Source organism: Palaemon carinicauda, chromosome 16 (assembly GCF_036898095.1).
Source record: "Palaemon carinicauda isolate YSFRI2023 chromosome 16, ASM3689809v2, whole genome shotgun sequence".
Taxonomy (NCBI): Eukaryota; Metazoa; Arthropoda; class Malacostraca; order Decapoda; family Palaemonidae; genus Palaemon; species Palaemon carinicauda.
In genome coordinates this window covers 62,045,377-62,063,773 of record NC_090740.1, presented here as the reverse complement: position 1 = coordinate 62,063,773, position 18,397 = coordinate 62,045,377, and the positions used below count along the sequence as shown (strand labels likewise).

At 33.7% G+C, this 18,397-nt stretch overlaps 1 long non-coding RNA gene across 1 annotated transcript; it reads right to left on the bottom strand.

The window, feature by feature from the left end:
- Positions 1-930: 930 nt before the first annotated feature.
- On the bottom strand, positions 931-7,135 carry LOC137655052 (uncharacterized). Its single transcript, XR_011046790.1, has 3 exons — positions 6,916-7,135; positions 3,398-3,487; positions 931-1,556 (listed from the first exon to the last, which is right to left on the bottom strand). It is a non-coding gene; the product is annotated as an uncharacterized lncRNA (long non-coding RNA).
- Positions 7,136-18,397: the final 11,262 nt, after the last annotated feature.

Sequence of the window (18,397 nt, the reverse complement as noted above, 5' to 3'; positions counted from 1 at the left end):
AGGATTCTCTTTAGCAATATTTGAATAAAGATAGCTATGGGATCAATGCTTGCACTACAGTACAGGGATAGACAATGGAAGTTTAAACTAAGTAAGATTTTCGCCTATTTTGAATGTACTTCAACATGGAAACCAACTTTGACATCGTGAACTCTGCAGACATTAGTTAGGCCAACTAGAAGTTATGGAATAGAATTGATATAATTAATATGACAAAAATAAGCTAATTTCAAACTGAAAGATTCATTTAAACGTTAAAATAAACTATAAACAAAAACTAAATGGGACGAGTTACGAAAGCAGAAGAATAATTAAGGAATGGTTTGAAGTTACAGTTCCAAGAATTTTAAACAATGCATATAATAGGGTTTAGAAGTTATAGAGTGAAACACAAATCTAATAACCCAGCAGGCACACGTATTGATAATTTGTTTAAAATAGTTACAAATTCACAGACGATATTACTCATTGACTTGGAAGTCTAGAACAAGAATGTCAAACTCAAATCCTTTTGAGGGCCGATTATCCAATTGAATATGGTCTCGAGAACCATCAAAGATTTAGTAATTAATTATTGGCAAGACTGATGATTAAAAGTTTTTTGTAGGTCATCATAGTTTACCAAAATATATTTTAGTTCATCTTAACAGTTTACTGTAGTTACATTTCTTCAGTTATAACAATTATACAGTTGAAAAATCTAAGTCATCTCGAGGACCACATTTGGCCCTCAGGTCATAAGTTTGACATTTCTGGTCTAGAGAAAACTCGACTTTAAGTTGATAAAAAATATGAGGGAATAATTTCAATGATATTTATATATTTTCTCTGATATGGGAGTCCCTAGGACATTTTTAAAGAATACCTTTAGTGATCAAATTCATTTTCATAACTACAAGGTTTTAAATTATTTCACACCTCTCTGCTTAGTTAATTACTAACCTTATTATACAAACAATTATTATCAATTACTGAAGCTTATATCAATCTTGTTCCTTGTAGGTTTGAACAAACTTATGACCTAAAACTATTTCCTTGTTCTAAGGCTAATTTAATTTAATAGACTTCGTTGGAATATTCAGATGGTCTTAAATGATCAAAAAGCTTAAATATCAAAACTTTAAATTCTATGAGCTTAAAACGCAAATTACTCGTTACCAGAAATATACTGAAAAGTATGTGAAAGACATATATGTTCATGGCGTAAAAAAGCAATTCTGAAAATGTCCATATTGAGCACTAAGATCGAATTTTAAAAATGCTTAAAGAATTTAAACAAATTTATAAAACTAAAATATGACTAGCTAAAATTGAATATTCGGAGTAGAAATTAAATACTTTCTATGAAATGTTTTAAGATTGGACTATTTGAATAAATTTGGTCAAGAACAAGAATTATTTCCCCATATAAGAATTTTAAAATGAAGTTGAAGATTCAACTTGTTGACACAGCAGTAGTTGTAGCAGTGGGGGGTGCAGCAAAAAGATTTCAATTTTTCCTTCAAGAATTCCTCTTTCTTCAAGAATTCTTCTCTTCTCTCCAGGGGTCTTTAGTCCTGTGAAAAGAAAATTGAAATTTCAGTTTGACATATGGATGGATATTTTACTACAAAAAAAAAAAAAAAAAAAAAAAAAAAAAAAAAAAAAAAAAAAAAAAAAAAAAAAAAAAAAGTGTCAAATCCAATCTCAAATTTTCCATCTAACCACAGAATTACTCCAATCATCTTTACAACCAAGTTAAATAAAAAATGCCTAACTTTTCCCGCATTCGTCTGGGCCCTCTCATGTCACAAATCTTATCAACTAGGCATTACTGCAGCCGAGTGGTTTGGAAAGTCTTTACCCATATACCAGTACCCTTGCCAATAAGGAAGAGTTGGCAGTTCCTTATATTCTTGAAACCTATACGCTCATCCCCGACATATTTACTGTCCAACTGCACTTAATTACATCCTAAGATGTGAAGCTGTCGAGCTTCGTTGTATGGTTAAACGATGGATTAGAATCTCTCGCCTAACTGTAATATTAATACTTTAGCGAATCTATCCTACATCAAGCAATAAACCTGTTGCAATAAAAACCAAGAGATAGATATAATATAAATCCATTGGACATACAGCTAACTGTTAACATTTATATTTATCCAATGAATAATCATTATAGTTAAAAGATTGACTATAGTGTCACACCTTTTAACACATGGTTTTAACACAGTCCACTGAATAAGAATACTGATTCATTGACTAACCAATGCAGCAGACTCAAAATATTCAACCTATCATGCTATAACACCCAGACGAAGTTACTCTACTAACCACAAACGTTCCTATATTATTATTATTATTATTATTATTATTAGTAGTAGTAGTAGTAGTAGTAGTAGTAGTAGTAGTAGTAGTAGTAGTAGTTGTAGTTGTTGTTGTTGTAGTTGTTGTTGTTGTTGTTGTTGTTGTTGTTGTTGTTGTTGTTGTTGTTGTTGTTGTTAAGCTACAACCCTAGTTCGAAAAGCAGGATGCTATAAACCCTAGGGCTCCAACAGGGAAAATAACCCAGTGAGGAAAGGAAACAAAGAAAGTACAAGAGAAGTAACTAACAAGCAATATATAATATCTTAAGAACAGCAACAACACCAAAATAAATATTTCCTATATAAACTAAAAAGACTTTAACAAAACAAGAGGAGGATAAATTAGATAGAATAGTGTGCCCAGTGCCAGTGTGTACCCTCAAGCAAGAGATCTCTACCCCAAGCTAGTGAAAGACCATGGTACAGAGCCTATGGCACTATCCAACAACAATCCTGTCACACAACTGTAAACAAATTAATATCAAAGATAACCAGGTTTGGTGAAGAGAACCATGTACACAGTTATTATAATATAGCAATTTAATTCGGATCATATTCCAAAGGCATTACATAAATGTACAAATCTTTCAAAATATACACCAGGACTACAATAGTCCTAACAGTACACTGTTAAAAAAACCTCAATTTTAATTGGAAATTCTGCGTAAAAAATATGCTGTTCTCAGTCGTATTTCAGTAAAATACAGGTGACCGTAATTTGTACCCTACTTTGTTATTATCTTTTAAGGTTGGTGAGCCGAATATCACTCCTAAATGTCAATATATTTATCTTCAAGACGGTAAATGCCTGGCCACATTCCAGGATTTTTACCATTTTTAATGCGAATTTTCAACAGTGTATAGTTCGCTGGGAAACCAAATCCTACCTCGCACTGATGATCTCACAAACACTATCGAATCAGGAATTAGATATTTGATTTGTTCTCAATTATCAATGGCTATAGAAATTTGCTACAGACTTTGTTCTCAAGATTAAACTTTAATTAAGTGCATTATCCTTTGAAGTTAAAAGTACCCTGTTACTCTTACCTCAAAGTCAATCGAACTAAATAGTTTCAGAGTTTGACCTCCAATGGTGCAGTTAGAAGCTCGTCGGTGACATCCAAATTAGAACAGCACCTGGAAAATTAAAAAATAATCAGTTACATAAAAAATTAAAGTCACTAAAGATTAATACATCCTACATGCAATGCAAAGGAGAATCGAGCAATGTCGTTTGAGCTACCTTGGAAAATCCCTTATAGAATTCCTCATATCCTATGTATATTCTGCAGAAATTGGCCATCTTAGACTAGGTTTTACTTTATAGGAGTATTATGTATAATAAAATTAGATTTTGCCTTTCTACTTCATATTCATGACGTCAGTATCTAAATTCGATATATTCATCTTATTACTTCTCTTGAGTTAATTATGATATATACACAAATTCTGTTCAATTCTGTTCACGAAATCAGTATTTTGAACAGTATTCAAGCTAAAGATCAAATGGAAACCATTATCTATTATTTAAATTTCAAATAAGGGAAATTTAGATCTTCCATCACCAGCATATTACCATATTACAAAAAAAAAAAAAACACAAAACAATCGTGCCTACATATTTGTTCGTCCGCAATCAGTGCTCATGAACTGTCCAACTTCTAAAATTTCTGGCTTGTAAGAAAGAAAGGAGGGGGGGGGGGCTGTACATGGGAGTGGTTATACCCAAAGACAATACACGTGTATTGTCTTTGGGTTATACCAAGCATATGTCAAATAATTATCTGTTTATAACTAGAACGTATCAAACAATTCAACCTAATCCTTTCATCTTCAATCACAATACAGTAAAAGGAAAGGCATTTTATATAATCTATATTCAACGAAGGTTTATAGATGTTTACATATGCAAAATACCTTTCATAAATCTTGTCAAAACTAAACTAGTGACGAGTGGTTTTGTTATGGGAGCAGCCAAGATACACAGAGTTCTATGGCTTTCTATATGCCGTCCCAAAGATTGTATAATCTCCGTATTAACAAAACGACTTTAAGATTAAGCTCTTGACTAAAAACAGTTCTATGCTAGAGGAAACTTTATTACAGTATTAGAATTGACTGAGCATCGATCTTGAGGGTCCACTCGGACACACTACTTTATCATTTCTCCTGTTTTTTTTTTTTTTTTTTTTTTTTTTTTTTTTTTTTTTTTTTTTTTTGAAGTTTGTAGTGTATATACGAAAGATCTAAATGTTAATATGCTTAAAATATTTCATTTTAATTGGTTACTTCTTCGCTTTTAGTTTATTTCCTGTCCTCACTGCACTATTTTTCCTTGTTGGATCCCCTGGGCTTATATCATCTTGCTTTTCCAACTGGGGATGTGACTTAGCTAGTAATAATAAAAATTTCGGCTCTAGAGAGTTTAACGAGCCAAATTATCTAGCATTGAGGCATAAGCTGTCTGCGCTGTGTCTGGTCATTCCTTAGAAAAACTTAAGTTGATAAAGTCCTTGCCTAGTGAACGCCAGACTGGGGTTTGAGTCCCACTACACTCGTTAGTTTCATTGGTCGATGCAACCTCACCATCCCTGTGAGCTGAAGATGGGGTGTTTGAGGGAGCCTATAGGTCTACCTGCTGAGTCATCAGCAGTCATTGTCTGGCCTTTCTCGGTCTTAGCTTGGGTCAGGACGGGCTTAGGCGCTGATCATGTGTGTGTATCAAAAACCCAAAATATGTAAGAGAATTCCTACATATTATGCAGCCAACAAGTCGTCCGGACCCGAAAATAGTTACAGATGGTTTCAAACTATTAGAACCTAGATATATGTCTACTGAAGGCTCTAGACTCTAGAGAGTCTAGAGCCTTTAAATATGCAGCCCCGAGACCAGACAATAGGCTCCCACTAGACATTCGAATGATTGAAGACATTAAGGCTTTCAAGGGGAAACTGAAGACTTTCTTATTTAGCGAGTGCTTCGATCTAACAGTAGGAGAGCAATACGCGATGTGAAATGTTAAATGCTCATGAATGAAATAAAAGTAGTGTACTATTGTCACTCTATTAGGGCATTGTACTGCTTGATAGAGCAAAGTCACTGTCCCTTGCCTTTAAACCTTTAAATGCCCAAATGACTAAACAGCTGCTAAAGACAGACTACAATACAACATTGCCCATTTGGGTGGTAGTGAGATGATCTCCCTATAATAAGGGATGAGGGACATTCACGAGACTTCAGAGAGAGTATGATGATGCAGAGCTTTGGGTGTGAAAACATCTGCGATACCGAATATACAACCGCTTTTCAAACCATCAAATAATAATTAATAACTTCTAAATTAGCACTTATGACAACCACTGCTGGTGATTATAGTCTTGTGATTATACGACTTCAGTTGGTAACACTCTAAAATCAAACCATTTGTTCTCTAGTCTTGGGTAGTGCCATAGCCTTTGTACCATGGCCTTCCACCGTCTTGGGTTAGAGTTCTCTTGCTTGAGGGTACACTATTCTATCTTATTTCCCTTCCTCTAGTTTTGTTAAAGTTTTTATAATTTATGTAGGAAATATTTTTATCTAAGACTGTTACTGTTATTAAAATATTCAATTTAAATTGTTGATTACTTTTCTTGTTTTCTTATTTCCTTTCCTCACTGGGCTATTTTCCATGTTGGAGCCCTCGGTCTTATAGCATTCTGCTTTTCCAACTGCGGTTATAGCTTAGAAAGTAATAATAATAATAATAATAATAATAATAATAATAATAATAATAATAATAATGGCATTTATAATCTAAAAATCAGGATTTCTGAAGAGTGAATAACGCAACCAGACAGTGAGCTAATTACTAATCACATCTCTGGCCATTCAAATGAGTACTAAATGCTTCCTCTACATATTTAAGATGACAGTCTTTTGTTCTACGTTTATGACTAGATAAAGAGAAACTCGTAGAAGCTACAGTATTTGCCCATTTAAGATAAATTTTCCACTTCCTATATATCAAATACCAAAACGAATTGACTACTTCTAGTGCAAGATTATATGCCTATTCTAATGTAATTAAAAGTTCCTATTTGTAAAAATTCACTCAGAAAAATTAAGCGAATAAACTTTCTAAAAGTCGTTCAAAACTATAGGCTACGATTAAAACTGTGCCCAGGAAGCTGTTCATAAACAAACAAAACACAAACAGGGGGTAAAACATAACCACCTTCCAACTTCGTTGGCGGAGGTAATTATTCTGTGAAAATTATCCACAAATACGTAAATCAACATAAGAAATAATTAATGATTTGCAAAGAAACTAAAATTATAAATGAAACTATAAAAATGTCATGAGAGTTTCAAAGTAACGGTTTAAGATAGATCGTAGATCGACGGCCTTTTCACCGACGGAAATTCTATTAACTATTAGGATTGTGGAGGAAAGTTGGATAATTCAACTACACAATAAAATAAAAAGAATTAATGTTACTCGGATAAGATGGAGGATAACATTTCCATTAGGCAACTAGTAAAAGGGGGATGAGGCAAATCAACAAGTGTCTCTTTCACATACCTCACAATGCTGAGAAGATCAATCGAATAATTTTCACACGTCATAATAGGAGTAAATATATCTACATGTATCCTTCAGGAAAACCCAATTAAGTAATCGTTCCTGAAAGAACAAAACATACCACAAAGCATCATGCAAATAAAACTTATATAAATTTGGCATATATTGCATATTGGCAAATTAGAAAGAAATCCCACCCATTACAGTCCTCAAAGGGAAAATCAAAGCAATACATAATGTAATAGAATGGAGGATTAATTGTAGGTTACTTTGCAAAGGAAAGGTTGATACAAGGCTAATAGGTTTATCAGTCTATTAGCCTGATACTATAAATATATACTTTATTCTCATATTAGTCTTACATAAGAACTGCAATGGGGCACAGTGTAAAATCCGGACGTCGGATGCCGTCCGAGAGAATAGAAAAACGCTTGTATCACCGGGAAAGACGCGAAAATACACCTCTTTTTTGTGACTGGTAATGTTCACTGATACTTTGTTATTTTCTGAATAAATGTTCGAAAAATATTGGTTTATTTTCATGTTATTGAGAATATCACTTAGTACATAGTGTAATGTTGACGTCCGATTGAGATTATTCTCAATGAAATGAAAATAAATCAATATTTTTCGAACATTTATTCAGGAAATAACAAAAAGTATCAGTGAAAATTACCAGTGTCAAAAAAGTGGTGTATTATGGCGCATTTACTGGTGATACAAGGGGTTTTCTATTCTCCCGGACGGCATCCGACGTCCGGATTTTACACTGTGCCCTGCAATGGGTCAGCAAATAAAATATTGATCGTAACCTACCGTGGCCCCCTTAGAGCCGATAATAGTCGCACGGGTATTAGCCTAACAACCACACCCCTAGGCCTAAACTATTAGACTACTAACATGAACTATGCATTAATAATAGATATAGAATGTGGGTTAGTTTAACCTAACCCAAGATCAAACGATCATATATGAAATTGGATGCTCGGCAACAATACCGTACCATATAGCCTAAATCAGACTACTGTGAAAATAAATAAATGGCCTCTAGAGCATGGAAGCCATCACAACTAGAGGTGTGTACTATCCTCAGATGAGGACACTGTTATCAACTAGAATAGATGACTATATCGAACAGGCCCCTCACATATACTCATCTATCCCCTAACGTTAATATAATAAACTCTGCGTGTATTCACTGCTAAAAACCCGGCGACAACGGGTGCCAAATAAGTCGAGATGTTCTCTCGGGCACGATTGTAATAAGACGACAAAATTGTCGGGATTTCTCCCATACCTTAACCCTTAAGCCAATCTTCGTATTTCTCCCATACCTTAACCCTTAAGCCAATGTTCGTATGTTTTATACAATTATGATATAAATACTTTGACGTAAGGTAGTTAACAGGGGGCACATTTGGTTGGAAAAGATAAAGAAAAACAATATAATGATTCAATAACTGGATTATTAATATCTTCAATAACCACTTATTCTCTATACAATTAATGTTGAAGTCGAATCAGAACTCCGAACAAACTTCCAACCAAAGAAAACAGTTTTCAAGGAAATATGGATAATTTTAATGAAATGAGAAACATCCTTATATTGTTACAATAATAAAAAACTCCAATAATGAAATAAATCTATATTTCAAATATTAAACATATTGGAAATCAAACAACAAGAAATAAAATAATGGAGACCTTTCATGTGACGTCATCAGACGACTACTAACAGCAGAACTGATTCTGTTGAGTCGAACATTCGACACAAGGATATTAAATTCATAAATTGCTTCTAGATTAATCATATTTTGCAGATGAATCTTAAAATATATAGAAAATGAAGAAAATGTGGCAAAAGTTAGTACAAATAAGCGTGGAGGAAGAAAATGAGATGTAGGAAATAGCGGGACACTATCGGTGAAGAGACCATTTTGGTAACGGCCTTTTCGCCGACGACAACTCCAAAAATAATTCAAATTTTGAATTCATAAACTGAATCCAAATGAACCATATCATGCAGATGAATCGTAAAATGTATAGAAAATGAAGAAAATATGGTACAAGTTAGTATAAATAAGCGTGGAGGAAGAAAATGAGATATAGGGAAAATTAGGAGATTGTCAGTGAAGAGACCATTTCTGTTACGGACGCCCTTAATATCGCCCATGATAATTCCATTAACTTCAGATTTTTAATTTATAAATTGAATTCGGATGAATCAGATTCTATGATGAATTATGAATCATATTGATAATTAAGAAAATATAGTACAAGTCAGTGTGGAGAAGCGATATGAGGGACTTATTGGCAGAGACCATTTTTAAGTTAGACTCGGTTACCTGATTAGAGAGAGAGAGAGAGAGAGAGAGAGAGAGAGAGAGAGAGAGAGAGAGAGAGAGAGAGAGAGAGAGAGAGAGAGAGAGAGAGTTAAAACAACTCAATTAAAAACAAAAATGAGATCAGCTGATATAGCCTAGCTGTCGTATTTCCTACAGTGAGCCACAGAAGGCATAGTGTATGTATCTCAACCTGCTTTACGTCTAACTTATAACAAATTAACAAAAAGAATTGAATAGTGTTCAGTTAAAGCCGAGTAAACTAAATAAATGAAATCTTGAACCATAGAATTGAACCAATCTCTCTAATTATATAATCTCGTAACAATTGTACCAAGAGGGGCACTCAGTTGAGCGCAGACGTTCGCCCAGGAAACTTATTTCTCGACCTTTTGCTCGACTTTGACCTTTGATCTTAACATGTATTAATTGTTGTGGATTTTCATACACTCAAATATGAACCAAGTTTGAAGTCTCTGTGACAATGATTTCCAAACTTATGGCTGGTTACGTAAATTGGACATTTTGCTTGACTGTGACCTTTGACCTTGACCTTCCAAAATTTAATCATATCCGGCTTTTTACATAAGAGTTAATCCCTGCAAGTTTCATTACTCTACAATTAAAATTGTGGCCAGGAAGCTGTTCACAAACAAACACATAGATTAAACTTAACCTCCTTCCAACCTCGTTGGCGGAGGTAATACCGAACTCGACTGATGATCTGGGTAAAATTGTCATCAATATTCGAGTGTAAGAATTCATTTTCATTTTTCTTGACTGTTAATATCAACGAAGTCTAATTCAGAATTATCTTGAATTGTTCAAATGTCATTCATTTCTTACATTAATCAAAACATTGTTTTATGTTTGTTGTATTTTTGGTCATTTTGATTTGATTATACATAAATCACGTCGAACGTAGAGAAGGGTTAGTAACCACACGACGTTGGAGAGAGAGAGAGAGAGAGAGAGAGAGAGAGAGAGAGAGAGAGAGAGAGAGAGAGAGAGAGAGAGAGCATGGACAATAATTCCTAATACCAAATATAGGATATACACAAGAGAACCCTGGTGACAATAAGTTAGCCATTTCTTCAACTTCTTAACAACTGGCATGTGATTTATACTGAGTCTAAAATGCTAAGTCTAAACAACACGAGAATTGTTGATATCGAAGTCATCAACCAGTCAGTATTGGCGCTAACATTAAAGGAACCAAAAATCATTTAATATGATATATTCAGATTTACAAATATAGAATATTTGATATCTCAACATTAAATTGTTTTAAAAACCTATTTCGTTATTGACCGACTGTGGTATTCAAAAACAGACTCTGGGAAAAGATGCCATTATTGCTGAAGTGTACATTGCTTTGAAATATACTCTTACCTGTATATACTGTTGGATTATGAATCTAGACTATATTTCCTGTCGTTTGAACTCTGTCTAGCCATTCACCAGCGATCTCTATGAAATGCAAACAGTCTGGACAAAAATGGAAAAAATATATTATAAGGATAAAGTACGAAACTGATAACGACATGTAGAATTCCCCATTGAATAATAACCCACTTAATATAAGTAGGGAGACTTGTGATAGATTTGGCAGTTGTAACTGAGTATACAAAATGATTATTCAACTCTCCGCTATTAAAGTGTGTATATGAGAAATAAACATCACGGATCCAAGATCAGGCAGAAACTTTTTGTGTGGAGTTGGACCACATCAGCATATTAAATCAAGTAGGTTAAGTATTTAAGTGGGAAGAGACTATTCGTTTGTAAGTACAGTACACTTAACCACCTGAGTTTCTCCTGAATAAATATGTCTTCAGTACTCTTATTAAACAAATAAACTGATACATGTATATATGAAATTTATGTACGATCAAATTCAAAAGTCTCCCGACATACATTGTCAGTGATCCCAACGCATTCTCTACTTAAGGTTGGTAATGGGTGAATGTGACTGGATAACGGGCAATAAGACCAAGTCAAGAAGCTTCTATACCACTTAACATAAAACAAAGGACGGAAATCTGTGGAAGTCTGACTGTGAAGCAAATGGCAGGTGGTCCTATAGACGAGGAGGATTTTTTTCTCTTTTTCATATAAAACTTGAACCAGAAATCATGTTATTTGCTTGAAAGGAAAAGTGGTGTTGCACAATTCAAGTTCATAAAATGAAGAAGAACTCGTAACCTATATAAAGAATAGGGATATCAACAAACAGTCTAATATTACCCCTAAATGAAAGATATTGGCAAGTTTCAGTTCAGAATAAAATTGATAATCAATTTGTTCTCTTATTCTAGTTTACTGAAATAAAGGGTATGAAAAGACACTTCAAGACATTAATATTTTCCTCTGAGAGAGAGAGAGAGAGGAGAGAGAGAGAGAGAGAGAGAGAGAGAGAGAGAGAGAGAGAGAGAGAGAGAGAGAATTGCCATTGTCCTTCGTTTGTATCTACGAACTGTTAAGAACACAAGACTGGCGACACAACACACTTATTTCATAACTTATTTCTCTATAAATTTCCGTAACTTACTTCAACACCACAAGAGACTAAATATTAGCCTTATTCTACGAAACGATAAGTTCATATTTCACTTTATTTGAATTACAAAAGTTTAAAATACGCTATTTTTTTTCAGCGTAAACACTTGCAAAGCAAATGCGTAAAAATTTGGAGCCAATCATAAGATAAAGATCTTGAAAAGCGACTGCAGCTTGCACCAGATGACTATGGTTCGTCTCAAGTCTTAAAGATTAAAGCACCATTAAAACTCCATCTTAACCAACAGATTTTTAACGAATACAAAAACATTGTTTACCTCAAGTTTAACATTTCCTTTGACAAATTATCTTTTAAAATTGGATAAGGCAACATACTCCCCACCCAGGTAACATACACAAACATCACGCCCAAATCCTAGGGGGGATTTGCCATAAAATCCTGGGGGATTTCCCACAAAATCCTAGGTATTTATTACAAAATCCTAGGTATTTATTACAAAATCCTAGGTATTTATTACAAAATCCTAGGTATTTATTACAAAAAACTAGGGATTTATCACAAAATCCTGGCGATTTACCACAAAATCATTAAGGATTTATTCCCGAATCCCGTGTGGGGATTGACCCCAAAAAGCTGCGGGAAGATTTGCACAAAATTCCTTGGGGATTTATCACTAAATCTGGTAGGATTTAACCACAAATCCTGGGGTATTTAACCATATTCTGGGAGAATTTAAATCTGAATCTTTAGGATTTAATCCCGAATCCTTGGGGGATTTAACAACGATTCCTGGGAGATTTAACCCTGAATCATCGGGGGATTTATCAACGAATTCTGGAGGGTTTAACCACGAATTATGGGGATTTAACTACGTATTCTGGGGGATTTACCCATGAATCCAATGGGGATTTAACAACAAATCCTGAGGGAATTTAACTAGGAATTCTTGAGGTTTTAACCACAAGTTCTGGGGATTTGACCACGAATCCTATGGAGTTTTAACCATAAAACCTGGAAGATGTAACCACGAATTCTTCGGGATTTAATCACGCATCCTAAGGAGATTTAATCACGAATCATAGAGGGATCTAACCCTGAATCCTGCGGGGATTTAACCAAAAATCCTAGGGAGACTTAACTGAGAATCCTTGGGGAATTTAACCATAAATTCTGGTGAACTTAACCATGAATCCTAAGGAATTCAACCACGAATTCTTAGGGGATTTAACCACGAATCCTGGAGGAATTTAACCACGAATTCATGAGGGATTTAACCACGAATTCATGAGATTTAACCACGAATACTGGAGGGATTTAACCACAAATTCTGGAAGGATTAACAACGAATTCATGAGGGATTTAACAAGGATTTCAAGAGGGATTTAACCACGAATTCATGGGGGATTTAACCACGGATACTGGAGGGATTTAACCACGAATTCTGGAGGGATTTAACCACGAATTCATGAGGGACAACCATGAATTCAAGAGATTTAACCACGAATACTGAAGTGATTTAACCACAAATTCTGGAGGGATTAACCACGAATTCATGAGGGAATTAACCATGAATTCAAGAGGGATTTAACAATGAATTAATGGGGGATTTAACCATGATTCAAGAGGGATTTAACCACTAATTCTGGAAGGATTTAACCACAAATTCATGAGGGATTTAACCATGAATTCAAAAGGGATTTAACCATGAATTCATGAGGGATTTAACTATGAATTCAAGAGGGATTTAACCACTAAGTCTTGAGAGATTTAACCACGAATTCAAGAGGGATTTAACCACGAATTCTGGAGAGATTTAACCACGAATTCATGAGGGACAACCATGAATTCAAGAGAGATTTAACCACGAATACTGTAGGGATTTAACCACGAATTCAAGAGGGATTAACCACGAATTCATGAGGGATTTAACCATGAATTCAAGAGGGATTTAACCATGAATTCGTGGGGGATTTAACCATGAATTCAAGAGGGATTTAACCACTAATTCTGGAGGGATTTAACCACGAATTAATGAGGGATTTAACCATTAATTCAAAAGGGATTTAACCAGGAATTCATGAGGAATTTAACCATGAATTCAAAAGGGATTTAACCACTAATTCTGGAGATTTAACCACGAATTCAAGAGTGATTTAACCACGAATTCTAGAGGGATTTAACCACGAATTCTGGAGGGATTAACCACGAAATCATGGGGGATTTAACCATGAATTCAAGTGGGATTTATCCAAGAACTCATGAGGGATTCAACCATGAATTCAAGAGGGATTTAACCACTAATTCATGAGGAATTTAACCATGAATTCCAATGGGATTTAACCAAGAATTCATGAGGGATTTAACCATGAATTAAAGAGGGATTTAACCACTAATTCTGGAGGGATTTAACCATGAATTCAAGAGGGATTTAACCATGAATTCAAAAGGGATTTAACCATGAATTCATGAGGGATTTAACCATGATTTCTAGAGATTTAACCACGAATACTGGAGGGATTTAACCACGAATTCTGGAGGGATTTAACCATGAATTCAAGAGGGATTTAACCACATTCTGGAGGGATTTAGCCATGAAATTTTGATGGATTTAACCATGAATTCTGGGTATATAACGAAATCTTGAGGGATTTAACAACGAATTCTGTAGGGATTTAACCACGAATTATTGAGGGATTTAACTAGGAATTCTTCAGAGAATTAACCAAGAATTCTTGAGATTTAACCACAAATTTTGGGGATTTAACTACGAATTCTCGAGGGATTTAACATCGAATACTGGAGGGATTCAACCACGAATTATTGGGGCTTTAACTACGAATTCTTGAGGGATTTAACCACGAATTATTGGGGCTTTAACTACAAATTCTTGGGGCTTTAACTACGAATTCTTGAGGGATTTAATCGCGAGTTCTGGAAAGATTTAAACACGAATTCTGTAGAGATTTAACCATGAATACTGTGGGAATTTAAGCACGAATTATAGAGATATTTAACCAAGAATTCTGGAAGGATTCAACCACGAATTATGGAGGGATTTAACCAATAATTCTGGAAGGATTCAACCACGAATTATAGAGGGATTTAACCACGAATTCTAGAGGGATTTAACCATGAATTCTGAAAGGAAAAAACCACGAATTCTGGAGAGATTTGACCATGAATACTGGGGGGATTTAAGCACGAATTATAGAGAGATTTAACCAAGAATTCTGGAAGGATTCAACCACGAATTATGGAGGGATTTAACCACGAATTCTAGAGAGATTTAACCATGAATTCTGAAAGGAATTCAACTACGAATTCTGGAGAGATTTAACCATGAATACTGGGGGATTTAAGTACGAATTAGAGAGATTTAACCAAGAACTCTGGAAGGATTCAACCACGAATTATGGAGGGATTTAACCACGAATTCTAGAGGAATTTAACCACGAATTCTAGAGGGATTTAACCACGAATTATAGAGGAATTTAACCATGATTTATGAAAGGAATTTAACCACGAATTCTGGAGAGATTTAACCATGAATACTGGGGCGATTTAAGCACGAATTATAGAGATTTAACCAAGAATTCTGGAGGGATTTAACCACGAATTCTGGAGGGATTTAACCACGAATTCTAGAGGGATTTAACCACGAATTCTAGAGGGATTTAATCACGAATTCTAGAGGGATTTAACCACGAATCCTTGGGGATCTCATTCCGACTCCTAGGGCAAGATTATTTACACGTTAAAAAAAAAATATTGCAAAAACCCTTCTTTGACATCACAAAATTTAACAAGTTAAAGTATCTGTTTACAAGACCAGGCTCTCCATATACTGCTAAATTATTTAAAGCTATTGTTTTCCTCTATTACTTTTCCATAATTCAAAACAATTCGACACATCGGAAATACGTTAGTTATAAAAAAAACTATAGAACTATATAAAAAAAACTAGCCTGGTTTCCTCTGTAAACGACCTGGAACTGACATCATAATCAACCAAACAGAAGTTCGTGAAACCAATGTACATTTGATATATTTGTTCAAAATATATACTAAATTAAAAATGGAGTTATTACTTAAAAGTGTCCATAAAATATACAATTCACAAATAATGACAGTTTTGAGTAATTGTGAAAATTAGAGGAAACTAACAGATTTGCAGGATTTAGCAGTCAATAGAGAGTGTGGGGGTCTTGTAAGCAAATATTAAGGTTAACAATTTTTTTTTTTCCGAATGAAGACAAGACGTTTTAGGAGAACAAATCGAGATTGTTGTGAAATCTAAAATTGCCTTGAAAACATTTTTAAACAAACAGTCGTTTCTCAAAAGGAAATTAATGTGTTTACGATGGATATAAAATGACTATGAAATGGTAATAATACACAGATTTCGAGATTTCCAAATTATTATCCTAAAATCACAAATAGACCTAAATGTTCAAAAATTAATCTAAACGAATTATTATATTAACAATTACAGCTATAAATTAAGAACACGTAATTAATTACACCATTTAGGATTTAATATGTTATTCACACCTAATTACTTAAGAGTAATATAAGCATATTGTTTAAAACTGACTTAATTATATCAATAGATTACACCCGTAAAATTGAATGACATCAGTATTAATCGAAATTACATCAATATAACTTAATTACAGGAGGAATAATTATTTCAACTACATCGTTTATAAGTAACTAATTAATGATAAAGTATAAAAAAATACATCAGTAATACATAATTTAAATACACAAATAGAAAGATCAGTTCGCTGTATTGATCAATTAAATAAATCAGTAATTTAAAAAATTACATCAGTAATATGTAGGCACTAGAAGAATTGGAAGACCCAGGCCTACATGGCTTAGGACTATAAAGCGCGAAGTAGGGGATGATGAACGGAAAAGTATTGAATTAAAATCTCAAGATAGAGACGACTGGCGAAATCTAACCGAGGCCCTTTTCGTCAATAGCGTAGATGATGATGATGATGAATGTATAAATCAAATACACAAGAAATAGACCAGTTCGCTGTATTGATCAATTAACTAAGTCCGAATAATTATTAAAATTAGCATTAATCAGCACAGAGCGTGAAGCAATGAATTAAAAAAAGGCAAAACCAAAGTAATAGATAAATTCAATTCTAACCAACATTATTCATCGACTTAAAAAGTCAAATTTCGTGGTCCACTTGGTACAACTATTAACTCGCCTCTGTCACACCTTAATGACAGGTAGATACTCAATCCCTCGACTACCGGTAATGTATATGAAACGCTAATTAAATGTACATTATCGTATTTATGATTTCATAAAATAGGTTACGATGTTTCAATGACTACACAGACACATAATCGAAGCAATACTTTCTTGGTGGGGATACCTTAACGTGGTGAAAGGGTTTGCGTGTCGCCATGATCAGTAAAGCTGTACTGGTCAGGGATACATATACTAGGTTGGTTTGCTCTGAGAGAAGATAAAAATCTCCTATTACCAATCAGCGCTGGCCAGCGTGATGATGAAAACTGGCCAGACCCCAGACATGAATAAGATGTCTTAAGCCTTTGTACTGCACTGGGCTAGAAAAGGCTCCATTTTATATATATATATATATATATATATATATATATATATATAATATATATATATATATATATATATATATATATATATATATATATATATATGTATGTATATATATATATATATATATATATATATATATATATATATATATATACGTATATATATATATATATATATATATATATATATATATATATATATATATATATATATACGTATATATATATATATATATATATATATATATATATATATATATATATATATATATATGTATGTAAGCAAATGCAGCTGTTTCTAGTCCACAGCCGGACAAAGGCTTCATTCATGTTTTTAACTGTCTAAGGTTTAGCCAATTTTCATCACATTTTTTTGCATTTTAATCAAACTAACGTCTTCTTATTAACAAATAAAATGGCTAATTCTTCTACAAATATGATAACTGCGATGTAAAATCCTACCAATTAATGTATACGAAAAAATATCAATTTCAGGAACCAACACTCCACTGACCTTCACACCTTCAGGGCTCGCAGGGAAATGCTCTGAAAACCATGGAATTTCCTTCAGCCAATCAGACGCCTCCAACATAACCCCTTTGTAAGCCGGCCTTTCATTGGTTTAAAGTTTCATTCTTTGGCTAAGAGGCTTAGAAACTGTCCTCCTATTGGCTGGACTCCTCCAGTCAATTTTGATTTCAAAGGGTGTTTTTAAAACGAAATTATATCATAGACAGTGATATATTCAATAACATATTTGACATAAATTAGTAATAAATTTATGTAAATTAATAAGCCAAATTGGAAACTGGATAAAAGCAAAATATAAATTTATAATAAAACATACAATTGAAGAACTGAAATCCCTTCTTGGCAAACAGGCAAACAAGGTGGTTGGTTCTTTCAAAGACAGCTGCTGTATTTTGCATACAGAAAGTCATTGGCTGTAATTAATCTCTGTAATAACTTAAGCATTTATAACCAAAAAAATTAAGAAAATAATTTCTTTAATATA